At 46.3% G+C, this 23,255-nt stretch overlaps 1 protein-coding gene and 2 pseudogenes across 11 annotated transcripts in view; 2 read left to right on the top strand and 1 right to left on the bottom strand.

Annotated features, from left to right (window-relative positions):
* Positions 1 to 23,255, top strand: part of FKBP5 (FKBP prolyl isomerase 5) — a 133,758-nt gene that overhangs the window by 38,896 nt on the left and 71,607 nt on the right. The gene's annotated exons all lie outside the window — the stretch shown is intronic.
* On the bottom strand, positions 6,710 to 7,033 carry LOC103295517 (60S ribosomal protein L36-like; annotated as a pseudogene).
* LOC114229760 (small nucleolar RNA U13) lies at positions 20,369 to 20,453 on the top strand (annotated as a pseudogene).

Here is a 23,255-nt window from a genome sequence, read left to right as displayed (position 1 = left end):
TTTGAGAATAGTTTATGTTCCCACCAGTCAAAGAGAAAAAACCTCATAAGTCACAGGATATTGGGGAGAGTCCTCAGAAGGGCATTGCCTCAGTAAGGGGGCAAATGAAGCCCTAAATCAAAAACTACTTTGATTCCTTCTAACAAAGCTTAAAAACAGGCCTCAAAGTAGATCAAATTGTTTCCAAGTAACTGCATCCTAGAACAAAACAATATTTAGATTTATGTGAAAATATTTAGCACTCACCAAGGTAAAATTCACATTTGGCCCCTGGTCAAAAGATAAGACTTGGAATGACACAGGAAAAATACAACCCATGAGGAGGAAAATTTAAAAAAAAGAAAAAGAAAAAGACTCAGACATGACACAGATGATAGAATTAGTAAACAAAAACATTAAAATAATTTTGACTAATTTCTTTTTAAAAATACATTTTTATTGATTTTAGAGAGGAAGGAAGAGGGAGAAGAGAGATAGATTGAAATATCAATGATGAGAGAGAATCATTGATTGGCTGCCTCCTGCATGCTCCACATTGGGAATCGAGCCCACATCCATTCATGTGCCCTAACCAGGAATTGAACCATGACCTGGTTCATAGGTCAATAGGAAACAAATAGCAACCACTGAGCCATCCTGGCAAGGCTTGACTATTTTCCATATGTTCAAGAATGTAGAGGAAAGATTGAGAGTGTTAAATAGATATGAAATATAGTTAAAAGACCCAAAGTGAACATCTAGAGATGAAAATTGCAATGTGTGAGATGAAAAATATACTACATGAGATTTACAGCAAATTAGACAGTGCAGGAAAAAAGGTCAGTAAACTTGAAGCCATAGCAATACAACCTATGCAAGATAAACTCAGACAGGAAATAAAGACTAGGAAAAAATGAATAGAGCCCGGCCAGTGTGGCTCAGTGGTTGAATATCAACCCATGAAACAAGAGGTCACGGTTCAATTTCCAGTCAGACCACATGCCTGGGTTTCGGGCTCAATCCGCAGTAGAGGGCAGCTGATCAGTGATTCGCATCATTGATATTTCTATCCCTCCCTCTCCTTCTCTCTGAAATCAATAAAAACATATATTTTTTAAAATGAATAGAGCATTAATGAGCTGTTAGACAATTTCAGGTGGCTTAATCTATATCTATCTATCTATCTATATCTATCTATCTATCTATCTATCTATATAAAAGGCTAATATGCAAAGTGTCCCCTCGGGAGTTCGGTGGGAGACCCCGAGTTCAATCACTCACTGTGATGTGCGCTGACCACCAGGGGGTAGCATGGAATGAAGGAAGGCCCCGGCCAGCAGTTGGAAGGCCCCAATTGGCCCTGATCGCCGGCCAGGCCTAGGGACCCTCCCTGTGCACGAGTTTTGTACACCAGGCCTCTAGTATACATATAATTGTAGTTTTGAAAAGGGGGGAGTTTTCAAAGACGCAATGGCCCCAAATTTCCAATTTTATAAAAACTATAAGGTCAGAGATAAAAATAAAAAAGTGAAAAAGTAAACAAAGAACAGATGTGACAAATAGAAAACAAATAGCAAGATTTTAGATTTATGCTCTATCAATAATCGCATTAACTATAAGAAGTCTAAGCAATTCAGTTAAAAGGCAGAGCTTAGTAGATTGGGTAAAAAAGCAAGACTCAGAAGCAAGATTCAGCTGTATGCTGTCTACAAGAAACCTGTTATACATATTAAGATACAAACAGGCTGCCCTGGCCAATGTGGCTCAGTGGGTTGAGCGTCATCCTGTACACTGAAAGGTCACCAGTTCAATTTCCAGTCTGAGCACATACCCAGGTTACGGAATGGATCCCTGGTCAGGGTGATTGTGGGAGGTGGCCCATCAATGTTTTTCTCTCTCCCCCCTGCTCCCCCCCCCCCCCCGTTCCTTTCTCTCTCTGAAATAATAACATATTTGTAAATACATACATAAATTTATTTTTAAGATGTTACAAATAGGCAAAAAGTAAAAGGTTGGAAAAGAACATTCCATGACTAGTACTAATTAAGAAAGTTTGAATAAGTATATTAATTTCAGGCAAACTAGGTTTTAGAGGGAAGATTATTACCAGGAATAAAGAGTCATTTCATAATGATAAAGTGGTCAATTCAAGTGGAATTGAAAGCTCTAAGTATTTTTGTGTCTAATAACAGAGCTTCAAAATACATGAATCAGAAACTGATAGAACTGCAAGGAGAAATAGATCCACAATTATAATAGGAGATTTCAATACCTTACCTCTCAATAATTTAAAGAACAAGTAGACAAAAAAAAATCAGTAATTTCGATTTAAGCAACACTATCAACTAATTGACATTTACATGACATCCTACCCAATACAGCAGAATATACATTCTATTCATTTGCACACAGAACATTTACTAATATGGACCACATTATGGTCTAGAAAATAATGTCAATAAATTTAAAATTACTTAAATCATAAAAAGTATGTCATCTGACCAAAAGAAAATTAAATTAAAAATTGCAGAAACATATATGAAAACCCCCTAAATATTCAGACACTAATACACTTTTAAGAAACTCATGGTCAAAGAAAAAAACACCAAAGATTAATTTAGAATATACATTTTACTTATTGAAAATGAAAACAACATGCAATTTGTGGGATATAGCAATATAAGTGCTCAGAGAAAAATTTATAGTATTAAATTAGAGAAATAAGGTTGCAAATTAGTGTCCTCAGCTTCCACCAAAACCACTGAAATAGAAAACAGGAAATAGTAGAGAAAGTCAATGAAATCAAAAGCTGGCTTTTTGAGAAGTCCAATAAAACTGATAAGCCTAAATAGCCTGCTGGATTAGGAAAAAGGGAAGACACAAATTACCAATATCAGGAATTAATGCAGTTGGTTAAACTGCAGATTCAAGTTATTAAAAGGCTAAATAAGAGAATTATATGAATTAATGTATGCCAATGCATTAGATACTTAGATGAAATGGGCAAATTCCTTAAAAGACACAAAATAACAAAGCTCACTTAAGAAGAAAGAAATAACCTACTAGGTGTACCGGTTAATAATGTGGATTTTGTAATAAAAGAAAACATGATAATTTCGAGAGAAACATCAAAAGTGCTTTATTCAAAGTAATGTTCATCACTAGCTACACATTTCCCCATCTTTCAGGTAATTTGTGGATACCGTCCTAATAGAACTTTGTTTGTTTTGAGGAAAAACCATTCAGAGACCCAATTTTCCACTTCTTCGTACATTTTGAAGTGCTGCTCAGAAAGTGCATATGCCATCGATTGGAACAAGTGGTAATCTGAAGGAGCAAGGTCTGGTGAATACAACGGGTGGGTTAATACTTCCCAGGCAAGATCTTTTAACGTGTCTTGAACTGGCTTTGAAGTGTGTGATGGTGCGTCATCATGAAGCAAAATTACTTTGCCATGTCTTCTGGCACATTCTGATCGTTTCATAATGAAAGCGTGGTTCAAATTGATTATTTGTTGTCGGAACCGATCAATATTAACGATTTCACCTGGTTTTAGAAGCTCATAATACACCACACCTTCCTGATCCCACCAAACGCAGAGCATTGTCTTCTTTCTGAAGTGATTTGGCCTGGCAGTTGCTGTTGATGGTTGATCTGGATCAACCCATGATTTTGTGCATTTGGGATTCTCAAAATCCACTTTTCATCGCCAATCACAATTTGATGCAAAAAAGACTTTCTTTCGTGCGGTTGAAGCAACATTTTACTGATGACTTTTCGGTTTTCCACTTGTCTTTTGTTCAGTTGATGTGGCACCCATTTTCCTTCCTTTAAAATATTTCCCATTGCTTGTAAACGATTGGGAATTGTTTGCTGAGCAACGTTTAATCTTTCTGCAAGTTGTTTTTTAGTTTGACATCTTCATCCAATAATGCTTGTAATTGTTGGTCTTCAGACTTTTTCCATTGACCTGGACATTGTCTTTCACATTGAAATCATCACTTTTAAAGCGTTTAAAGCAGTGTTCAAAAGTATCTTGAGATGGAGCATGTTCACCATAAGCTTCCCGAAGTATTCAGCAGCATTTTTCTTCGAAATAAAGTAATGAATTATAACTTACCACAAATGTTTTTTTTTGGCATGATGAAATTTGACATTTTTAAGTGTAAAAATATCTATGATATTAATACCTTCAGCAAATTTGACATATGAAGTTTTGAAGCTTGCTGTCAATACAACAAAATAGCATACATATCAAATCTCATATATATCAACATATGTGTAACTCCATCTATTGAAAAAAATCCACATTATTTTCCGGTACACCTAGTAATCTACTTAGTAAGTGCAGAAAAAGCATTTAACAAAATCCAACATTCTTTGCCGATGAAAAGTTTCAACAAATTAGAAGTAGAAGGGAACTTCCTCATCCCGATAAAGAATATTATGAAAATCCAATATCTGAAATCATATTTAATGTTGAAAAACTGAATCCTTTTGTCTAAGATCAGGAACAAGGGAAGATGTCCACCTGTCACCACTTCTAATCAGTATTGTATTGGAGTTTCTAGCCAGTGCAGTCAGATAAGAAAAATAAGTAAAAGGCTTCCAGGTTGGAAGAGAAGTAAAACTCTTTATTCACAGACTAGATGCCCAGTGCACAAAATTCGTGCACTCAGGGGGTGGTCCCTCAGCCCAGATTGTGAGAGGGCACAGGCCAGGCTGAGGGACCCCACTGGTGCATGATTGGGGCTGGGGAGAGATACAGGAGGTTGGCCAGCCAGAGAGGGACCGTGGGAAGGCTCCAGGGCATGTCCAGCCCGTCTCACTCAGTCCTGATGGGCCAGACCCCAGCAGCAAGCTAACTACCAGTCAGAGTGTCTGTCCCCCTGGTGGTCAGTGTATGTCATAGCGAGCAGTTGAGCAGCCTTAGCATATCATTAACATATTACGCTTTAATTGGTTGAATGGCCGACCAGACACTTAGCATATTGAGCTTTTATTATATAGGATGATGTGATTACCTATAATCCTATCTAATAATAGACAAATATGCAAATTGACCATACCTCCGACACACCCACAAGCCATGCCCACCATCCAATCAGAGTGAGCATGCAAATTAACCCAAACCAAGATGGCTACAGCCACAGAGAGCAAGGTTTCCTAGGTAACAGAGGAAGACAAGCTTTCCGCCTGCCCTTGCCAGGCCTAAGCCTCCACTCAAGCTACAAAGTTTCAATTATAGAAGGTAAACAAATTCAAACAAATGGCGGCAGAATGGAGCTTGAGAGAGCAGGCCAGGGTTGCCGCCAGCAACAGGAGAAGCAAAGCTTTCTGCACACCCTGGCCGGGCCCACCCGCTTAAGGCAACAAAGTTTCAATTATAACCCCAACACAAATGGCTGCCGGCCTTGGAGAGAGCCCCAGGCTTGGCTCCGCTCCAGGCTACAAAGTTTCAATTGTAGAAGGAAAATAAATTCCAGATACTAAGGCCTCCGCTTGGGTTGCCAGGGGGCGTGGCCGGCCTGCAAACCACCACAGGCCCCTCGCTCAGGCCGCCCCACACCCCAAGGGAACCCCCACCTGCTCCGGGACGCCCTTCAGGGCAAACCAGCTGGCCCCCACCCCTGTACCAGGCCTCTATCCTATCTAATAAAAGAGTAATTTACAGATTGATCATCACTGCAACACACAGTATAGCTGCCCCCATGTGGTCAAAGATCCTGCCCCCATGTGGACACAAGATGGCCACGACAAGATGGCCAGCAGGAGAGGGCAGTTGGGAGGCACCCGTCCTGCAAGGGAGGGCAGTTGAGAGGGACCAAGCCTGCAAGGCAGGGCAGTTGGAGGCGATCAACCCTGCAGGAGAGGGCAGTTAGGGGTGACCAGGCCGGCAGAGGAGGGAAGTTGGGGACAAATAGGCTGGCAGCAGAGTGGTTAGGGGGTGATCAGGCTGGCAGGCAGAAGCGGTTAGGGGCAATCAGGAAGGCAGGCAGGCAAGCAGTTGGGAGCCAGCAGTCCTGGATTGTGAGAGGGATGTCCGACTGCCCATTTAGGCCCGATCCCGGTGGGATCTGTAGGAATCCCTTTCCACGTCCCGTGTGGTCCAGGGTTCCGGTTCAGGGTTCGAGTTCTGGAGAAGGGCCGCACACAAATGAATGGAGACTGAAGACATTCAATTTGGCGAAATGGGGGGCCAGGCGATAGTCCACCTCTAGTGGGAGAACTACTCACTGCTCTGGCTCTGCCATCCCTTTTATTGAGGCTTTGGGGAAAACATCTTAGTCAAGATAAACAGAAATATACATGTAGCCCTTAGGCAGGAAATAACAAAAACTTAATGGGACAAACCAAGGTGGAAGCTGCTTCAGCTAACAATATCTCAACTAAAGGGTGAGTGGTTAGAGCAATTAAGGTTGTTGACCAGCCTTCCTGGCTTCCTGTCAACATCTCTCTTTTAGTGAAACTGATTTGTTTCCGGCAGGATCGGGCCTAAACGGGCAGTCAGGACATCCCTCAAGGGGTCCCATATTGGAGAGGGTACAGGCTGGGCTGAGGAACAACCCCCTTCCATGCACGAATTTCGTGCACCAGGCCTCTAGTTACTTTAAAAAAGCTACTAGAACAATTAAGTGCACTTAGCAAAGTTGGAGGATACAGTAACAATGTAGAAGAGTCATATTTCCTTTTTCTTTTGTGGACAGATTTTATTACCAGGGGATGGGGCTCAGTCTTTCTTGCTTGCTGTCTTCCTCATGATTGCAAGGACATTGCTCAGCTCTTCTCTCTTTCTCTTGACATAGATGTGTGTCCCCACCGTTTGCTTGATGAATTTTAGGGCCCTCTTGTCCTTAAGAGACCTTGAGCAGTTATGTGGTTTGCTGCTCATAGGAGGCAAAGCCACACACCTCTCAGATCATGTCCTGCATGAACTTGGTGTGCTTGGTGAGGCATCCGTGGCAGTGACTGTGCCTCAGCTTGCTCACGTTATTGGTCACCTAGTGGCCCTTGTTGAGGCCCATGACCATGGGGTAGCGCAGAGCCATGGCTGCTGCTCGGTGGCTGCCGCAGTGGAAGTACTTATTACATTTCTATATACTATCAAATGAACAAAATAAAAATATTCAATACTTAAGGATACATTTCATAAAACATGTAAGAATTATACACAGGAAGCTATAAAATATTACTTAGAGAAATTAAGGAAAACCTAAATGAAGAGATATGTGTTCAAGGATTGGAAGACTCATTATTGTCAATTTTCTCTAAAGTAGCAGTTGCCAACCAGTGGTCCGCGAGGTCCGAAAGGTTGGCGAACGCTGCTCTAAAGATATAGATTCAGTACAATCCTAGTCAAAATCCCAGCTGGCTATTTGTAGAAAGTGGCAAGCTGGTTTTAAAATCACTATGGAAATGCAAAGAACCTGGAATAGCCAAAACAGTTTTGATTAAGAACAGAGAGGACTTAACAGTATCTGATTTCTAAAGCTTATATCTACGATAATCAAAATATGGGTATTGGTATAAAGATAAACATATATCCATGGAACTGAAGAGTCCAGAAATAAATATGGTCAATTAATTTTGAGTATGGTGACATGACAATTAAGTGGGGAAAAGTCTTTTCAACAAACAGTGGTAGAACAATTTGATATTCAGACAAAAAAAAAAAACCCTATAAATTCATACCTTAATCTATACCTTGGCATCATATGTAAAAGTTAATTCAAAATTGATCATAGATCTAAATGTAAAACTCAAATCTATAAAATTTCTATAAGAAAATATTTATGACTTTGGGTTTGGTAAAAAATTTTAAAGTATAACACCAAAAACATGATTTGCAAAAGAAAAAAGATAAATTGGGCTATATCAATATTAGCAATATGTCTTTGAAAGCCACCTTTAAGAGACTAAAAGGATAAGCCATAGAATGGGAGAAAATATTCTCAAATGTTTCTACTCAAGATATATAAGGAAATCTGAAAAAGCAATAATAAAAAAAAAGAACCGAGAAACCAAGATGGCGGCATAGGTTAAACACCTAACCTACAGCCGGGTACAACAATTTCAAAAATACAACTAAAAGTCAAAACGGACATCATCCAGAACCACAGGAAAGCTGGCGGACTGAAATGCCCACAACTAGAAGGAAAGAGAAAACCACAAGGATAATCAGAGGAGCCGTAAAAGCCTGAGGTATGGAGACACGGGCGGAGACATGAGCAAGCGCGCATGCGGGGAGGACGGAGCCGGAGAGGAAGGGGCAGCTGACGGCCTGGCCGGCGTTCACTAGCAGGAAGGAGATAAAAGCTCCAGATTGCCCTGAACACCAGCTCCGACTGCACTGAACCCCAGTTCTGGGCGAAACCCTGGGAAGCCAGGCGCACGCTGGGGGAATGAATCTGGGCTGTGGGGCGCAGGCACAGAGGAGCGGCGGAAGGCAGAGCTCCAGAGGCGCGCAAGGGAAGGTGCACAGAAGAGGGAAGGTTACCTGTGCCGCTGAAGCGCCAGACTGCGCTGAGACCCAGTTCCAACTACACTGAAACCCAGTTCCAGGCGAGAATCTGGGAATCCAGATTCATTAGGGGAGAGACTAGACTGTTTGGCAGCGGGCGAAACTCCAGGGCGCGTTTCTCTCAGAGGTGTTCGCAAGGAGTACAGAGGGACACAGACACAGGAACCTCATAGGGCGGGGCTGACAGGAAGCCAAGGTTGTAGGCTCCACCCTGTAGCTCCGCCCCATCCAAGCTGAGCAGAGGCTTTTCCCTGCTGAGTGCCTCAGGCAGTAGCTGACCTACACTACATTGGAGACCCAGAAACGAGGGCATCTAGTGGTCGGTGTGAGATGACACCAGATTACAACCACGCGCACAAGGGACACATTCAGGAGGCAGACTCAGTGAGCGCCAAAGCATTGCTGCATCAAGACCCGGCCCATAAACATGTCTCCTGCACAGCAACTCTTCCTATATAGACAAAGAGGGTCCTCACGGCCAATTGGCCTGGAGGACAATTCCTCCCAGTGACACCAACAACAATTAAGACTTAACTATACAAAGGAGGACCAAGATGGAGGCATAGGGCGGAAGCCTGATCGTTGCCTACCACAACAATTTTGAGACTACGACGGGAGAGCAGAGCAGACACCATCCAGAACCACCGGAGGGCTGGCTGAGCAGATGCTCTACAACTAGAATAAAAGAGAGAGGTACGTGGGATGATGCTGACGCTGGTGACCCAAAGTCCACACTTTAAGAACTACAGCTCAGGCGACACAATGGCGGCCTGGAACGTGCTCGGCGCAGTTCCCCCAGCGGTCTCCGGCTGAGGGGACGGCTCCACTCGCTGCCGAGCACAGACAGACGAGCCCCTGGGAGACATGGGGTGGGAGACTCCGCGCTTGCTGACCTCCGAGTCCTTCAAGAATCTCAACGCCCCGGAAGCAGCCAGGTGCGCACGCTCGGCGACCGGCCACCTCTGCAGACCCAAGGGCCGACGCAGCGACACCGGACCAGCCCGCCGCCGCGCACCGGGCACACCGGAGCTTCGCCGAGCCCGCCGCCCAACGAGTTCTGCGGCAGCCGCCCTGGAGCTCTGAGAAAATGACCGAAGGAATTGCTGAGAGGGAATTGACCAACAGGAATTGGGATCAAGAAGACGAAACCCCGCTGAGACCTGGGTCCAGGCGAGGCTGCGAGCCTCTGGGCTCAGGTGTGGTCATACGCCCTTGGGTCTAGGTGAGGCCTCACGCCCCTGGGTTTGGGTGAGGCCACACGCCCCTGGGTCCAGGTGAAGCCGGATTCCAGGTTCGGGTGAGGCCATGCGCCCCTGGGTCCGGGTGAAGCTGAATCCTGGGTCCGGGTGAGGCCATGCGCCCCTGGATCCAGGTGAGACCACGCGACCAGGGGTCTGGGAGAGGTCACGTGCCCCTGGGTCCGGGTGAGGCCACGCGCCCCTGGGTCTGGGTGAAGCTAGATCCTGGGTCCGGGTGAGGCCGTGTGCCCCTGGATCCGGATGAGGCTGGGTCCCGGGCCTGGGGGAGGCCACGCGCCCCTGGGTCTGGGTGAGGCTGGAGCCCGGGTCCGGGTGAGGCCATGTGTCCCTAGATCCGGGTGAGGCTGGGTCCCGGGTCCGGGTGAGGCCACGCGCCCCTGGGTCTGGGAGAGGCCACGTGCCCCCGGGTCCGGGTGAGGCCATGTGTCCCTGGATCCGGGTGAGGCTGGGTCCCAGATCCGGGTGAGGCCTCGCGCACCTGGCTCCGGGTGAGGCCACGCGCCCCTGGGTCTGGGAGAGGCCACGCGCCCCTGGGTCCAGGTGAGGCCATGTGTCCCTGGATCCGGGTGAGGCCTCGCGCACCTAGGTCTGGGTGAGGCCATGTGCCCCTGGGTCCGGGTGAGGCTGGGTCCCGGGTCCGGGTGAGGCCTCGCGCACCTAGCTCTGGGTGAGGCCACGTGCCCCTGGGTCTGGGAGAGGCCACGTGCCCCCGGGTCCGGGTGAGGCCTCGCGCACCTGGCTCCGGGTGAGGCCACGTGTCCCTGGATCCGGGAGAGGCCTCGCGCACCTGGGTCCGGGTGAGGCCATGTGCCCCTGGATCCGGGTGAGGCCTCACACACCTAGGTCTGGGTGAGGCCACGCGCCCCTGGGTCTGGGAGAGGCCACGCGCCCCCGGGTCCAGGTGAGGCCATGTGTCCCTGGATCCGGGTGAGGCTGGGTCCCGGATCCGGGTGAGGCCTCGCGCACCTGGCTCGGGTGAGGCCACGCGCCCCTGGGTCTGGGAGAGGCCACGCGCCACCGGGTCCGGGTGAGGCCATGTGTCCCTGGATCCGGGTGAGGCCTCACGCACCTAGGTCTGGGTGAGGCCTCGCGCCCCTAGGTCTGGGAGAGGCCACGCGCCCCTGGGTCCAGGTGAGGCCATGTGTCCCTGGATCCGGGTGAGGCCTCGCGCCCCTGGGTCTGGGAGAGGCCACGCGCCCCCGGGTCCAGGTGAGGCCATGTGTCCCTGGATCCGGGTGAGGCTGGGTCCCGGGTCCGGGTGAGGCCTCGCGCACCTAGCTCCAGGTGAGGCCACGTGCCCCTGGGTCTGGGAGAGGCCACGCGCCCCCGGGTCCGGGTGAGGTCGTGTGTCCCTGGATCCGGGTGAGGCCTCGCGCACCTAGATCCGGGTCAGGCCACGCGCCCCTGGGTCTGGGAGAGGCCACGCGCCCCCAGGTCCAGGTGAGGCCATGTGTCCCTGGATCCGGGTGAGGTCTCGCGCACCTAGGTCCGGGTGAGGCCACGCGCCCCTGGGTCTGGGAGAGGCCACGCGCCCCTGGGTCTGGGTGAGGCCACGTACCCCTGAGTCCGGGTGAAGCCGTGCCCCTGGGTCCGGCCGAGACCAAACCAGAGGGAGTCGGACCTCCGTTACCACCATTTGTCCACCATTCAGAGCTGAGGGGTCAGTGCTGACATGTACACATAAGGAACTGGTGGACATTGAAATTGGGTCTCCAAAGAACTGTTGGTCCAGAAAGAAACTCACTACAGACTGATTCATTTGCCTGTCAGCATAACTATTATTGCTCGTCTCACATTCAGTTCTTATATCTCTAGTGTCACATGATCTCGCTCATCTAGGGGAAATGATGAACAACATAGACTGATGAACAAGAACAGAACCAGAAACAAGGAGGCATCGATCGGACTATCGGGCCTCAGAGGGAGGATAGGGGAGGTTGGGGGGAGGGGGGAGAGATCAACCAAAGGACTTGTGTGCATGCATATGAGCCTATCCAACGGTTAAGTTCAACATGGGGTTGGGGCATCCGTGGGGAGGGGTGTGGGATGGGAATGGGGGGATGAGGACAAATATGGGACACCTTAATCAATAAAGAAATTTAAAAAAAAAAAAAAGAACCTAGTGCCCAGCTGGCATGGCTCAGTGGTTGAGCGTTGATCTATGAACCAGGAGGTCATTGTTTGATTCCTGGTTTGGACATATGCCTAAGTTGTAGGCTTGATCCCTTATGTGGGATGTGCAGGAGGCAGCCGATCAATGATTCTCTCTCATCGTTGATGTTTCTATCTCTGCCTCCCTCTTCCTTCCTGTCCAAAATCAATAAAGATATATTTAAGAAAAAATAAAACAGCCCAATAAAAAATAGCAAAAGATTTGAATAGACCCTTCATCAAAGAAGCTATATGGATGGCAAATAAGTACACGAAAAGATGATCAAGATCATTTGTCATTAGGGAAATGCAGTTTAAAACCACAATGATGCCACTACATACATGTTAGAATGTCTTCGGTCCAAAAGGCTTACAGTACCAAGTGCTGGTGAGGGTGAGGAGCACCGGAAACTCCTACACTCTAGTGAGAATGCACAATGCTACAACCACTTTGGAAAACAGTTTGGTACTTCCTTAAAGACTCAAAATGTACACCTACCCTGTGACTTAGCCATTTCACTCCTAGGCATTTATTCAAGATAAATAGATGTATAGGACCACATAAAGATTTGTACCTAGATATTCACAGCAGTTTTATATGTAATAGACAGAAATTAAAAACAAATGCATCAATAGGTAAATGTTCAAAATGTGCATCAATAAGCAAACTTGGCACTATCTTCATGCAATGGAATAGTACTTAACAGTAAAAAGGAATGAACACCCAACAATGTATTTGATTTTCAATATAATTTACTGTAAGAGAGTAGCCACAGGGAAAAAGACATGATTCCTTTATATGAAATTCTGTAAAATACAACTATTCAGAAAGCAGATCTGTGATTGCTTGGAAATATGAGCTGGTGAGGGATGAATTATAAAGGGACACAGGAAACTTTTGTGGGTAACAAATACGTTCTTTATCTTAATAGTGATGGCTTTATGGATATATATACATGTGTCAAAACTTACCAATTGTGTACTTTATGTATAGTTTATTATGTTAAGTACTAGAGGCCCAGTGCATGAAATTCGTGCATGGAAGTGGAGGGGGTGTTCCCTCAGTCCAGCCTGCACCCTCTTCAATTGAGGACATTCCTCTCGCAATCTGGGACTGCTGGCTCCTAACTTCTCACCTGCCTGCCTGCCTGATTGCCTCTAACTGCCCTCCCCTGCTGGCCTGATCTCGCCCCCAACTGCCCTCCCCTCCCGGCCTGGTTGCCCTAAACCAGTGGTCGGCAAACTGCGGCCCTTGAGTGTGGCTCTTCCACAAAATACCACGTGCAGGTGTGCACGTACAGTGCGATTGAAACTTCGTGGCCCATGCGCAGAAGTTGGTTTTTGGCTCTCAAAAGAAATTTCAATCGTACTGTTGATATTTGGCTGTTGACTAATGAGTTTGCCGACCACTGCCCTAAACTGTCCTCCCCTGCTGGCCTGATCTCGCCCCCAACAGCCCTCCCCTGCCAGCCTGATCTCGCCTCCAACTGCCCTCCTCTGCTGGCCAATTTGGTTCTGATTGGTTGGTTTCTATGCCAGTCGTTATCAAAAGCTCCACCTCCTAGGCAGCCATTAGCTCCCCACAGCACCCGGATTTGGTTCTGATTGGTCAGTTTCAATGCCAGTCAGCGTCAAAAGCTCCGCCTCCTAGGCAGCCATTGATTCTTCACAGCACCCACATTTGGTTCTGATTGGTCAGTTCCTATGCCAGCCAGCATCTCTGGGCCTATCAACAGGGCCTGATCAAAAAGGCGGGGCTGATCAGCAGCCCCGGTGGAGGCCTGGAGAGAAATGGAGGTGCAGCTACTGGCCAGACTGGGAGAGAAAAAGAGAAGCAAGTGCTAATCAAAAGCTGCCACAGAGGCAACAGATCAGTCCCTGGTTCTCTCTTCAGGCTCTCTCTGGCTCTGATTCACAGCCCCCTCAGCAGTCAGTGCTGAGGCACCGCACCTGCAGTAGAAGCAGTCAGCGCTGGGTTGCCACGGCAAACCAGCGCTGACTGCAGGACTGACTTCTGATTGGTTGAACCTTGGTCGTTATTGGTTGCTACAACCCAGGGTTTTTATATATTAGGATAAGCCACTAAATCTATAAAAATATTCATGTGTGTTCAACATTTATAACATGCTGTTCAAATTTTGGAATTATGTAAGGGACTCAGAATAATTTTTTAAATACTTTTCCAGTGATTAAATTTGATGAGGTAGGAAAACATGTATTGTGTATACCAAGTTTATCTAAAATTTGAGCTTATTACAAAACTAGAGGCCTGATGCATGAAATTTGTGCAAGAGTAGGCCTTCCTTCCCCCGGCTGCTGGCACCGGCTTCCCTCTGGCACCTGGGACCCGGGCTTCCCTGCAGCCACCGGCAGGCATCCACGACCTGGGCTTCCCTCGCAGCCCTGGCTTCTTCCAGAAGGACATCTGGTCTAATGAGCATATTATGCTTTTCTTATTATAGACTAGTGGCCCGGTGCACGAAATTCGTGCACATTAAAAGGAGATTAATTAGAGGAAATATTTTAATATTGCTATTTGCCCTTTCTCTATAATAGAAGTGTCAGAGATGAAAGAAAATTAGTAAAATGTATATGAAAATCTTCCTCCTGTCAGAGTCTGGGGCACGCCACGGAACCCAAAGTCAAGTCCCTGCCCAACCGCAGTGCCTCAAAATCGCACGAGTCCCAGACCCAGCCGACCCCACCCCCATTGGGCAAGATCCAGACCTGGCTGTCCCCACCATCAAGCCCCGCTGAAGGGAGGGCGCAGCCTCAGGTCCCCCAGCGCACCCTCAGGTCCCCTGGCCCAGCATTGGGGCAGGGGGTGCACCTTGAGGTCCCCTCTCAAGCCCCACCAGGCGTGGTGCGTGGCCTCAGGGACCCCAGCCCGGCACTGAGGCGGGGGGCGCAGCCTCAGGTCCCCCGGCCTGGTGCTGAGGCAGAGGGTGTGGCCTGGTGTCAGGCCAGGGCACCTCAGGCCACAACCCCAGCTTGGCAGGGCTTGACAGGGGATCTCAGGCCACGTCCTCTGCCTCAGCACCAGGACGGGGGACCTGAGGCTGCACCCCCTGCCTCAGCGCCGGCGCTACGCAGCCTCAGGTACCTGCTGATTGCTCCTTAAGGCTCATTTTGGAAACTCGGCCTCCACTGTGGGTGCAGCTATCTTGTGTTAATGGAAACCCCACCTCCACTGTGGGTGCCACCATCTTTGTGATGGTCAATTTGCATATTCCCTCTTTATTAGATAGGATTGAGAAACTGAATGGTCCAATTTGGGCTTTCTGAAAGTCTGAGGGAATTTTCAGAATGATAAATACCAAATGTAAGATATAATTTTACTGTAGGTTAGAATGCTGTTACCCAACTGGATGATCTATAATAATCCTATATAATAAAAGCCTAATATTCTAAGTGTCTGGTCATCCGTTCAACCAATCAAAGTGTAATATACTAATGATATGCTAAGGCTGCTCAACCGCTCCCTATGTTGTGCATTGACCACCACGGGGCAGACAGTAGGCCAGTCGACCAGTCGCTATGACGTGCACTGACCATCAGGGGGCAGACGCTCTGACTGGTAGGTTAGCTTGCTGCTTGGGTCCAGCTGATTGAGATTGAGCAAGATGGGCCAGACATGCCCTGGAGCCCTCCCGCGGTTCCTCCCTAGCTGGACAACCTCCTGCGTCCCTCCCTGGCCCCGATTGTGCACTGGTGGGGTCCCTCGGCCTGTGGCCTGCACCCTCTCGCAATCCGGGACCCGTCGGAGGATGTTGGAGAGCCGGTTTTGGCCCAATCCCGCAGGCCAGGCCTAGGGACCCCACTGGTGCACGAATTCGTGCACCGGGTTTCTAGTAAAAGCATAATATGCTAATTAGATCAGACATCCTTCCAGACGAAGCTGGGGCTGCAAGGGAAGCCCAGGTCCTGGGTGCCTGTTGGTGGCTGGAGGGAAGCCAGTGCCGGCAGCTGGGGGAAGGAAGGCATACTCTTGCATGAATTTCGTGCATTGGGCCTCTAGTCCTATCTAATAAAAGAATATTATGCAGATTGACCATCACTCCAACACACAAGATGGCTGCCCCCATGTGGTCAAAGATCCTGCCCCCATGTGGACACAAGATGGCCACCACAAGATGGCCAGCAGGGGAGCGCAGTTGGGAGGAACCAGGCCTGCAAGGGAGGGCAGTTGAGAGGGACCAGGCCTTTAAGGGAGGGCAGTTGGGGGCAATCAATCCTGCAGGGGAGGGCAGTTAGGGGTCACCAGGACGGCAGAGGAGGGAAGTTGGGGGCAAACAGGCTGGCAGGGGAGCAGTTAGGCATCAATCAGGCTGGCAGGGGAGTGATTAGGGGGTGATCAGGCTGGCAGGCGGAAGCAGTTAGGGGCAATCAGGAAGGCAAGCAGGCGAGCAGTTGGGAGCCAGCAGTCCTGGTGGGATTGGGCCTAAACGGGCAGTCGGACATCCCTTGAGGGGTCCCAGATTGGAGAGGGTGCAGGCTGGGCTGAGGGACTCCCTCCCCACCCCCCCCACCCCTGTGCACGAATTTCGTGCACCGGGCCTCTAGTTCTATATAATAAAAGAGAAACATGCAAATTGACCGTACCTTTGCTGTGCTCACCAGCTAACCAGGAGTGAGTATGCAAATTAACCCCACAAAGATGGTGGATTAATTTGCATATGCAGGTGCTGAGCGGCCTGGATCCCGGGAACATCTTCGAGACCCAGGCCGCTCCTAGCCTGTAGGCCCGCGCGTAAGCCCTGAGTGGCCGGGGTACCAGAACGCCCCCGGCCACTAAGGGCCTATGGGCGCAGGCGCCAAGTGCCCCCTGGGGAGCGTGTGGACACCCAGTGGCTGCTGCACGCACAGCCCAGGGTCTCCACACGCCCCCAAGCCCGGCGCCCACAACGCGGGGCTGGCTGCTGGTCTCAGGGGTGTGCCCCCTTGGGGCGGCGGGGACATGCCCCTAGCCCAGTGGACACAACACAGGGGGTCCTCTGTGTATGAGCTGCAGAGCAAACACCTTTGCTTTTTTTTCTTTAAATTATTTTATTGATTTTTTTTACAGAGAGGAAGGGAGAGGGAGAGAGAGCCAGAAACATTGATGAGAGAGAAACATCAGTCAGCTGTCTCCTGCACGCCCCCCAACTGGGGATGTGCCCGCAACCAAGATACATGTCCCTGACCGGAATTGACCCCTGGACCCTTGAGTCCGCAGGCTGATGCTCTATCCACTGAGCCAAACTGGTTAGGGCTTCTTTTCTTTTTAAAAAAAAATATATATATTTTTGATTTTTTTTTACAGAGAGGAGGGGAGAGGGATAGGCAGTCAGAAACCCATCAATGAGAGAGAAACATCAATCAGCTGCCTCCTGCACACTCCCCACTGGGGATGTGTCCCCAACCAAGGTACATGCCCTTAACAGGAATCAAACCTGGGACCCTTCAGTCTGCAGGCTGACGCTCTATCCACTGAGCCAAACCAGTTCGAGCATAAACACCTTTTCTGACCGCTCATTGGCTAAGCTCCCTGTCCGCCGCCACTTGCAGTGTTCTTGGTAACTTGGGTAATAAGAATCCAAGAAGGTGACCTAGGGTTTTTCCACCACTCTCCTGGAGGAAAAAACAAAGGTCCGCTGCTGGAGGGGCTAAGAAATGTCATATCCTGCCCTAGCCAGTTTGGCTCTGTGGATAGAGCCTCAGCCTGCCGACCACAGGGTCCGGGTTCAATTCTGATCAAGGGCATGTACCTAGGTTACAGGGGTCCTCCCTGGCTGGGGCCCAGGTCAGGGCTCATGCAGCAGTCAACCAATTAAAGTGTCCCTCTCACATTGATGTTGCTCTCTATCTCTCCCTCTCTTTTCCACACTCTAAAAATCAATGGAAACATATCCTCAGGTGAGGATAAAAAAGAAAGAAATGTCATATCCTATGAAAGACACATCTTGAAAATGCCTAAAGAAAGTTGTCATTTTTTCATGGTGAAGAGACTGGAGTCTGTGTTGATAAACACCTTGGCGGCTCGGTGGCTGGCAGTGGCTGTAGCAGCGGGGTGATGGGGCTGGCGCCTTCCCCTGATCAGCCTGGTCGCCTCCCGCAGAGGGCTCCCAGGCCCTGAGGGCTCCCAGCCAGTGAGAGGGGGCAGGCTGGGCAGAGGGAACCCCCACTCTCCCTCCCCCCCCCCCCAGTGCACAAATTTTGTGCACCGGGCCCCTAGTAAATAAATAAAGGGAGAGAAAGCAAAGAATGTTGTAGAGCCCTAAGTATAAAATGGAGTAAGTCAACAGAATTCTAGGCTTGGGAGAAATTTTTATGACCTTGATTGGATCACTAGGTATCTACGGTAGGTAGAATAATGGCTTCTCAGAGATGTCTACATCCTAATCACTGGAATTTTTAAATAATTTAGTTACATTACAGAGAAGAGGGGGCTTTGCAGTTGTGATTAAGGTTAAAGATTTTGAGATGAGATTATTCTGAATTATCCAGATGGGCCTGATATAATCACAAAGAGACTCTTTTTTTCCCCAGTGCAGGTCATCTTTTACTAGGTGTTAATTAGGATATGAAAGGATTAAGAGGTCATTGGCAAAGTTCATGGTCATTGTGGAGTCCACACTGGGCCCTCTTCAGTGATACTTGCGTCCCCCTGGTGTTTGAGTTCCTTGTAAGAATGGCAGTAGCTGAAAAACATGGAAGTTGCTTCCTTTCTTCACATTGACATATTTGTTGTGATATTGGTAGTAACCTCTTTGAAAAGCTCCTGAAACTCTCCAGCAATGTTGTTAGGGGTAAAATCCCACATCAGTATCAGTCTGGTAGCTCCCCTAATTTGACATCTGTGAGTTTCTTCTTCACTGGTACGACTGACGCCATCTTGAAGTCTGGGCTGTCATCACATAGATTCTTTAGGAACTAGATAAACTTTCCCAGCTGTGTTCAGAGGGAGATGTGACGAAAAATGTTCAGTGAGGTGCAATATTGCTGGCTTTGAAAATGAAGAAATAGGGCCATGAAGAATTTGGGTGGCCTCTGGAATCTGGGAAAGGAAAGGAAATAGATTCTCTCTCAAGGCCTCACCTTGCTCTTAGCTCAGTGAGGTCCATTTCTGACTCCTGACCTCCAGAAGTGTAAGACATTAAATCTGTATTATTTAGGCCATTAAGTGTGTGGTAATTTGTTATGGCAGCTATAGAAAACCAGTATAATATCTAAGGGGGGTAAAGCTCAGAATTAGTAATGTTTGCCAAAGGGTTGCAATGGAAAGTAAACTCTTTTAATACCAAAATAACTTTTTCCATTCCTTGAGAGTTGTTTTCCCTTCTACATTTCAAACCTCATTTTCCCATAAAGTAAAACATGTATTTACTAATTTAAAAGTAATTCTAAATAGAAAATATTAGCATTGGAATAAACCTTAAGTAACATTCTAGCCTATCCCCTGAAATATACAGTTGGAGAAACTGAATGAGGGTCAAAGATTCCATAGCTAGTTACTAATAGATCTGAGTTTATATTCAGGCATGTTTTAGTGTTCTACCACATACACCCTTTAATTAGAAATTTGTTCTGGAACTGTGGAATATATGAGTCACTTCAAGAGGGTGTTTACTTAGTGAGATAGACGAATCTTTTTCTAGCTGATAGAATTAATTTATAAGATTAACTTGTCACCTTTGCAGGCCCTAAGAGCCTGACCTGAAATAGGTGGAGTCAGTCACGTTAACAAACTTCACTGGTCAGTAACTAGATATTCATACAGGGGAAGGTACCAACTGAGATTGGAGGAGTTTGAGAGATGGTAGGAAACATAAAATAAATCTTCTTTAATTCTTTTTGCCTAGAATCTGTTATAGCTGAATAGATTTCACTTGTCCCTAGACTTCTCCCCAAATTCTTAAGTCTCTCCTGTAATGGAACACCCACTGTTTCTCAGACAGAGGCTCTGGTCACCAAGCGTGAGAGCAGCACTCTCTTTCTCTCCTCAGTCCCAGTCCTCCTTCCGTCCTTTATACTTACTTCTATGATAGGGATTTAAGTGGCTAAGGGTTTGTTTACAGACCCAAAATGATGTTCTTGTACAGTTTTTCTCTTAGACATATAATGGAGCTTGGGAAGCATAGTGAAGCCATGTTTTAAATTTGCTTAATTTAATTACAGTGCATTAATGAGACAGTATTATAAGAGGATGCAATGTTATATGGAATCTTTATGCTAAGTTAGTTTCTTCTGCATTCCAGCTCTCTGAACCATCTCTTCCTCCAGTTGCTAGTTAATGTATAATGCCTGAAACTACAAATAGTACCAGACCCTGCGTACTAGTAGACTTATGTTTTTTCCTATTCATATATACCTATGGTAACATTTAATTTGTAAATTAGGCACAATAAGAGATTAACAACAGTAATAATAAAATAGAATAATTATAACAATATACTGTGATAAAAGTTATGTGAATGTGACCTTTTTGTAGTTCATAAGCGTGATGATTAGGTTGTCACGCTTTTGTGTGAGATGTACAACTTTGGCACATTATCCATCTGACGTAAAAAAAAGAAAGCTATGTGAATGTGGTCTCTCTCTCAAACCTTTCCACTTAAAGGAAGCACTTTACGACTTCTCTTTGGCATATCCGAATTGCCAGCATTGCTGTATTGTGCTTTGGGGCCATTATTAAGTAAAAGAAGTGTATTTGAACACAGGGACTGCGATACCAAGGCAGTCAATCTGATAACAGAGATGGCTGCTAAGTAACGAATAGGAAGCATATACAATGTGGACATGCTGTACAAAGGGAAGATTCCGTTCCCAGGCTGGATGAAGCAGGATTATGGGCGATTTCATCACGTTACTCAAAACGGTGTGAAATTTAAAACCTATCAATTATTTGTTTCTGAAATTTTCCATTTACTATTTTCAGATCACAGTTGACCGTGGGTAACAAACCGTAGAAAGCAAAACTATGTTTAAGGGGGGACTACTGTGTTCAGGGATTGATAGCTAGGTGTGGTCCTCTGTTCTTGACTGCCCATGTTAATGCCAAACTGAAATAATAAGATAAATCTGCTATGTGTATGTATGCACAGACATGTACTTTTAGTGCACTTCTGAGATACATAAACTATGCGAGGGTTTCTTAGTTACCACACCTGATTAGAACAGAATATTATTTTTATAGTTGAACATTCAGGTACTGTGTAATTCTCCAGATTAGATTTTTCAGAGTAGATTTAGAGAAGGAATATAGTCCACTGGTAATATGATATTTTAGCACTGATTGCTCATAGTGCCTGGCATTTTGCCATCTTTGTATTGACTGCTTTTGAAAATCACAATTCATTCCATTGTTTATTGAGTGTCTGTTGTATGTCATTCATTTATACTAGGTTGTGGGGGTACAAAAATGAATAGGATACATTCTCTACCTATACCGGGTGTACCAGTTAATAATGCAGATTTTGTAATCGAGAAAACACGATAATTTCAAGAGAAACATCAAAAGTGCTTTATTCAAAGTAATGTTCATCGCTAGCTACACATTTCCCCAACTTTCAGGTAATTTGTGGATACCGTCCTAATAGAACTTTGCTTGTTTTGAGGAAAAACCATTCAGAGACCCAATTTTCCACTTCTTCGTACATTTTGAAGTGCTGCTCAGAAAGTGTGTATGCCATCGATCAGAACAAGTGGTAATCTGAAGGAGCAAGGTCTGGTGAATACAACGGGTGGGTTAATACTTCCCAGGCAAGATCTTTTAACGTGTCTTGAACTGGCTTTGAAGTGTGTGATGGTGCGTCATCATGAAGCAAAATTACTTTGCCATGTCTTCTGGCACATTCTGGTCGTTTCATAATGAAAGCGTGGTTCAAATTGATTATTTGTTGTCGGTAGCGATCAGTATTAACGATTTCACCTGGTTTTAGAAGCTCATAATACACCACACCTTCCTGATCCCACCAAACGCAGAGCATTGTCTTCTTTCTGAAGTGATTTGGCCTGGCAGTTGCTGTTGATGGTTGACCTGGATCAACCCATGATTTTGTGCATTTGGGATTCTCAAAATCCACTTTTCATCACCAGTCACAATTTCCCATTGCTTGTAAACGATTGAAAATTGTTTGCTGAGCAACGTTTAATCTTTCTGCAAGTTGTTTTTTACTTTGACATCTTCATCCAATAATGCTTGTAATTGTTGGTCTTCAAACTTTTTTGGTTGACCTGGACGTTCTTTGTCTTTCACATCGAAATCATCACTTTTAAAGCATTTAAAGACCGTTCACAAGTATCTTGAGATGGAGCATGTTCACCATAAGCTTCTCTAAGAATTCAGCAGCATTTTTCTTCGAAATAAAGTAATGAATTATAACTTTCCGCAAATGCTCTTCTTTGGTACGAAATTTGACTTTTTTTTTTCTTTGAAATTTGACATTTTTAAGTGTAAAAATATCTATGATAACACCTCCAGCAAATTTGACATATGAAGTTTTGAAGCTTTCTGTCAATACAACAAAATCGCATATATTTCAACATATGTGTACCTCCATCTATTGAAAAAACATCCATATTATTAACCGGTACACCTAGTATATACAGTCTACAGACTTTTGTCATATGTACCTTGCTGGCTTGTTCTTAGAAATCATCATCAGACTTGGAATCAAACTGTTTGGCCCTAGTGAATCAACCCAAGTTAATACCCCTGTGACACAGGTAGAAATTAATTGTTTTTATCAAAAGCATGAACAAGTAGTAGAGACTCACTCTTACTGTCTTCACTCCTATAAAAATTTAAGTAAGTTCCATGGAAATAGGAATTGTTTTGTTGTTTACACTGTATCTCCATTGCCTAGAATACTACCTGACACATAGTTGATGCTCAGTAGATATTTGCTGAATGAATAAGTGAATGCCCCTTATCTTTCAACTTTCAACTCAAATGTCTCCTTCCTATAGTGTTCTTTCCCCCTGAGTTGGCTACCCGATTCTTTTTTCTTCTTTTTTTTTTAAACTTCACCTGAGGATATGCTATTGACTTCTTAGAGAGCAGAAGGGGGGCGGGAGACAGACAGCCATCCATTGGTTGCATCGCGTATCTAACTGCCCCAGCCAGGGACCAAACCCACAACCTTTTTGGTGTACAGGACAACGCTCCAACCAACTGAGCCACCGAGCCAGGGCTGCTTTCACTTCTTTTGGGTATATACCTAGGAGTGCAATAGATGGATTATATGGTAATTCTATGTTTGACATTTTGAAGGACCACCAAATTTTTCCACGGAGGCTGTGCCATTGACATTTCCACCAGCATGAGGGTTCCAATTTCTCTACATCCTCACTAGCACTTGTCA

The sequence above is a fragment of the Eptesicus fuscus genome, chromosome 10, assembly GCF_027574615.1.
Source record: "Eptesicus fuscus isolate TK198812 chromosome 10, DD_ASM_mEF_20220401, whole genome shotgun sequence".
NCBI lineage: Eukaryota > Metazoa > Chordata > Mammalia > Chiroptera > Vespertilionidae > Eptesicus > Eptesicus fuscus.
The sequence above is the reverse complement of the archived record's forward strand: the minus strand, read 5'-3'. Positions and strand labels throughout refer to the sequence as shown.